At 41.5% G+C, this 5727-nt stretch overlaps 1 non-coding gene across 1 annotated transcript; it reads right to left on the reverse strand.

The window, feature by feature from the left end:
* Positions 1-4793: 4793 nt before the first annotated feature.
* LOC118485237 lies at positions 4794-4901 on the reverse strand. The gene has a single exon (XR_004875542.1). It is a non-coding gene; the product is annotated as a small nucleolar RNA R71 (small nucleolar RNA).
* Positions 4902-5727: the final 826 nt, after the last annotated feature.

Raw genomic sequence — 5727 nt, forward strand, 5'->3', positions numbered from 1 at the left:
CCCTCATCAATGTTTAAAAGACTCGGCCTGGGAACCACGAGTCCTACAAAAATGAGCATACAACTCGCTGATCGATCCGTCAAATTCCCGCAAGGTGTCATTGAAAATGTCTTGGTAAAAGTAAGCAGATTCGTCTATCCAGCCGACTTTGTCATACTCGATATGGAGGAAGACACCGAGGTCCCCCTCATACTAGGGAGACCATTTCTTGCCACTGCACAAGCGGTGGTAGATATGAATGACGGAACACTCACCTTGAGGTATGGGGATGATGAAGTAAAATTCGGAGTTGGGAAGAGAATTGAGGACGACGACCCGGTCAACTACATGAAGGTTATTGATTCAAGCTTGGATGCTGCTCTCCGATGGTGTAACATGGGACGCCACACATCCCACTCAGAAAATATATAACCTCACATTGGGTCTAGCCAAGGACCCTTATAAACGTGGCGCACCACGGAGGCATTCCGTGGAACTATCCTTAGTTTAGTTTAATCTTTTAGTTTTAATTTGCAGGAATAAAACACACTCGTGGTGGTAATGGATGAAAAAGGGAACGAGTAAAATGGCCCCATACACAAAGAACGAAGCAACCCGACACAAATCTCCATTACAGAAGGCTCAACACGGGCCGTGCTCAACCAACACGGCCCCGTGCTGAACCACCTGCAAAAAAAACGCCCAGTTCAGGTAACTGGACACGGGCCGTGTTCACCAGACACGCCCCCGTGTCCAGGCTTCTGTCTCATTTCTTTAATTTCTGTTACTGGCACCTGAACACGGGGCCGTGTCCGGTCCCCACGGGGCCGTGTCCAGACTGCCAGTAACATAAATCTTTGGTTTTTAACACCACATTACACATCCAATCAACCTAAAAATTTATTTTTGGGACACATTGAGGACAATGTGTAATTTAAGTGTGGGGGGGAAGCTAACACTTTGAAATTTTGTAAGTCCTAACAACAAGCCTTACACAAAACTCTATTGGAACCGCTAAACACCCCAATTTTTTTCAAAAAAATTTTTCATTTTTTTTCTTTTTACTTGTCTGAAGTTTAAGTTAGGAATCCCAAGATTAATAAGGTTATATTTTTATAAAATTTACAAACGAGAGCGTCGTGATAACAAGAACCAACATAAGAAAATTATGAAACGGCATATCAAGTCTAGTTAAGATTCGATTATATATACTTGATCACATTAAAGACCCATTCCCACAAAAGTGAGTTTTGAGCCTTTATAGAGCATACAAATTTACATCTTTAGACTAAATGCTCATTTTTCATTTCTTGTGTGAATAGCCGCTTGGTTCTTACAACTCTAGAACTTGCCACGACGATTCATTCCCGGTCCTTACCAACTTAAACCCAAGTAAGTAAATGATAGAGGCATTAGGACTAACCATTTTTCTTTCTACACCATTATTTTTCAATTTTTTTTACCACCTACCCAAAAATCCCCATAGTTAACCCCTTTGAGCCTAAACCTTTCGTTTCTTTACCCTAAACCCTTTTTACCCACCAAAAACCCTTTTTATATTTTTTCACCCTTTATTTTAGTAACAAGCTCGGTTTTTCGCAAGCTCGTTCTTTTATGTGACTAAAAAAAAATGATGGTGAAGTTAAAAACAAACAAAGCTATGCAAACAAAAGTTTGTTTGGAGAAATACTTCAAAATAGAAAGTCACTAAAAAACAAAATGTGTTACGAAAACCGACGCTTTTTACGCTTTTCGCCCTTTTACTAACCACTAACCCAACCACCCACCTTTAGCCCAAGCCTAACCCTTCACCCAAAAAGTCCTCATGATATTTACAAAGGTATAAAGTTAAAAAGGAGGAGGATTGATTGCTTGGCAAGCCTATGGAAGGCGTAAGTTCCATGCCGCTCTCGAGTGATTCACTAAAAATACACCTTCGGCCGAGTGTTGAGTGATTTCTCCCGTGAGGTATGTGAACTTGTATATAAATGAAATTTAAAAAAAAGGCATGTTATGCCCAAATAAGTAATTTGTCCTATGAAACGTTCTAAATAAATCATAACGAATAGGATTGTAAATAAATAAAAATAAAACCCAAAAGATCTTGGATTCCCGACACTCTATGACAAGCCAAAAACCTTCTCTTCTACCCATTCCATTTGGGAGTGTAAGCCACATTTAAAGAGTTTTGCTTGAGGACAAGCAAAAGTTCAAGTGTGGGGGTATTTGATGTGTGTAAAATACAACATATAAATTACATCAAATAAGGCATAAAACTAACCCTTTTTAAGTACTAATGTTGGAAAAAGAGTGTTTTTGTCTTCCTTTTGTATTTTCAGGATGAAATGAGCTCAAATTCACAAAAGAAGCAAAAAGACAGCTAATTCTAACATAAATACAAGAAAAGGAATGAAAGTAGACTGCCCGAACCCTCAACGACATCCTCCCAAGCGAAGAAGAGAAAACAGAAGCCTGAACACGCCCCGTGCTCAGCCAGCACGGGGCCGTGCCCAAGAAGCAGCAGAAAAGACAAACCTGTAGAAGCTTCTATTGCCCACCACGGGGCCGTGTCCAGTGAGCACGGGGGCGTGGCGAAAGTACAGCAGGCGCATTAATTGTAATTGCGAATTACAATTAATGAAGAGAGAGAGTGTCAGACGGGCACGGGGGCGTGTCCAGCGGACACGGGGCCGTGCCCAGCCTTCTGTTCAGCCTATAAATAGGAGTGCTTGGTTTCATTCCAACTCATCCCTTGGCACACCACCTCTCTCACACTTCATCCACCACCCACCACCACCATAACACCATCATCCACCACCATCATCCATTGTCCATCATAGAGTGTGTGAGTCGTCTCGGGATCCAAGATTGATCGTAAGAGTTCTTGACAATCAAGGCCATGTTTGCCTAAGTCTCTTACATCACTTGGTGAAGACAAGTGTTTAGTATAATACTTTTTATTTTTAATCTTTTGCACTTTTTATTTGGTTTTGTATTAATGACTTTAATAACTAGTTACTTATGTTGAAGGTGATCTTTCCTTATCGTTTGTCCGTGGTGTCTTGGCATTATTTTACTGTCTATATAAAATAAAAGATTTTCACCATTCATATTTCCACGGTCTATATGGAGGTATGTTGGCTACCTGGTCGGGGGTTAAGGGAACGGTTTGGTAAGGGTCTTGCCCTTGTTCAGCGTTTAGAGGTCCTGCAAGGGACCTGGGTCAAATTTAGTAGGATCTCCTTCAATGCCCATAGGTATTGGATGGCGGGGATCCAAATTCTTTGACCCCCTCATAAGTTAACTACTATTAATACTATAACCCGGCTATTTAGGACTGTATCCCTGCTGACTCAGACTACTTAGTCGAGGGTAACGTCACCGCCAAAAGCGGGGCCTACCATAATTTGCATTAATAACTTAATTCATTATCTTCCAATAATCCAACCCTTTAGGATTGTATCCTTGCTGACTCAAACTACTGGGTTGAGGGTAACGTCGCCTTCAAAAGAGGGGCCTACTACAATAACTAAGATAATCTCTTAAACAAGTGCAAAAGTGCGAAAATAATCAAAGGTTACACTAATACACGAGTCGGATCCAAGTGATTCATCTTGTCTATCTTTTTTTATTTTATTTTTATTTTTCAGCATTTAGTTAGTTTTTATTTTCTTAGTTTAAAAACATTTTTTTAACTTTTTGATTTGATTAGACGTTGAGGATAAACCGGTACTAAAAGCTCTTGTGTCCTTGGACGACCTCGGTATCTTACCAACACTATACTACGTCCACGATGGGTGCACTTGCCCATATGTGTGTTTAGTGTTAGTGAATATCGTGTTTTATAAATTTAAAACTTGGCTAAAGGTGTAAAAAAGGGGCTTAATTATATTCTAAAAATATATTACACTACACACGCATCAAGTTTTTGGCGCCGTTGCCGGGGACACAAGGATTTTAAGAAAGTTAGGAATCAACGGCCTAATCATATTTTTATTTTTCTTTTTAATTTTTTTTAGGATTTTCTTAGTTTTTCAGCTTCTGCAAAGCTCAGCACGTGCCGTGCCTGGTCGGACACGGGCCGTGCCCAGCATCGCTACTGGCAGTTTTTAGTTTTCCAAGTTACAGAAGGCTGACCACGGGGCCGTGTCGGTGCAACACGGGGCCGTGTCCAACTTCCAGTAATTGGGATCTGGAAAACAATCACTGTAACTCCGACCACGGGCCGTGTTCGCTGAACACGGGGCCGTGGTGAACTTTCTGACCAGCATTCTTTTCTGTTTTTATTGCAGGACTTGGAACCAGACGCCAATCTTACATAGTGTATGAGCTCCAATTCTAATAGGGATATAAAAGAACCTCTAGAAGAACCCGAATGCTTTCTCAGAAAAAGACTAAAAGCTAAAAACCAAGAGAAAGTTTCGGGTGATCTACCTCCAATGGCGGACCAACGTACCCTCATGGATTACCTACGACCCACCGTAGGTAACCTAGGCGCTGCTATCAATGCACCGAATGTCGAAGCAAATAACTTCGAACTTCGACCGCACTTAATACAAATGCTCCAAAACTCCGCAACTTTCCATGGCCTTGCGGACGAGGATCCCCATCTACATATTACTATTTCTTAGAAATAAGTGATACCTTTCGGATCAGTGGAGCATCAAATGACGCCATCCCTCCGAATGTTTCCTTTCTCATTAAAAGACCGAGCGAAAGCTTGGCTCAACGCCCTCCCAGCTGGATCGGTAAACACCTGGGATGAACTAGCCCAAAAATTTCTATATAAGTATTTCCCTCCCGCTAAAACGGCTAAATTAATGACTGAAATTAATACATATTCACAAGAGGACGGGGAATCCTTATATGAAACTTGGGAAAGGTTCAAGGAGGTTATTACGCAAGTGTCCACATCACGGCCTTGCGATATGGCAACAAGTATCCACTTTCTATAATGGATTGTTGCCACATACAAGGCAGACACTTGATTCTAGCTCCGGGGGACTTTTAGGTAATCGACGCCCGCATGAAATATATAACCAAATTGAGGAAATTGCTCAAACCAATTTTCAATGGCACACCCCCCGAGGCAATAAATCTATTGCCCCGGGCGCCCATAAGGTCGATGAAAGCACTTCTTTACAAGCCCAAATCGAGGCCCTTTCTTCAAAAATAAAAAAATTGGAAATGACAAAAACAGTCTCGGTTATGGCTTGTGAAGGGTGTGGTGGGTCACATGAAAATTGGAGTTGTATGAAAGAAACGGACGATCAACAAGAATTGGTAAACTACATTGATAATAGACCTAGGCCGTCGGGTCCTCCAACGGGAACATACAACCAACGATGGCGAAACCACCCAAACCTTGGTTGGAGAGAACCCGACAATAGGAGTAACCAACAAACCCAACGAACAAACTTTCAACAACCAAGAAATGAGTCACAAAATTTCACTCAACAACAAAGTGGACGAGAAAGGCTTGAAGATACTGTATCTCGCCTCATCTCCGACACTGAAAAGTAAAACTCGGAAAGATTTCTACAATTAGAATCAAATTTTAGAAATCAACAAGCGCAAAACATAGAAAAACAATTAAATCAAATAGCTCAAAATTTTGCCGAGAGACCGCAAGGCGCATTACCTAGCAATACCGAAACAAACCCAAAAGCGCAAGTTCATCTCATCACGCTACGAAACCGCACCGTAGGGCCTGCAGAAGCGCCGCCGCCAACAGAAGAAACAGTACCC

Source organism: Helianthus annuus, chromosome 12, assembly GCF_002127325.2.
Source record: "Helianthus annuus cultivar XRQ/B chromosome 12, HanXRQr2.0-SUNRISE, whole genome shotgun sequence".
In the NCBI taxonomy this organism is placed as follows: domain Eukaryota; kingdom Viridiplantae; phylum Streptophyta; class Magnoliopsida; order Asterales; family Asteraceae; genus Helianthus; species Helianthus annuus.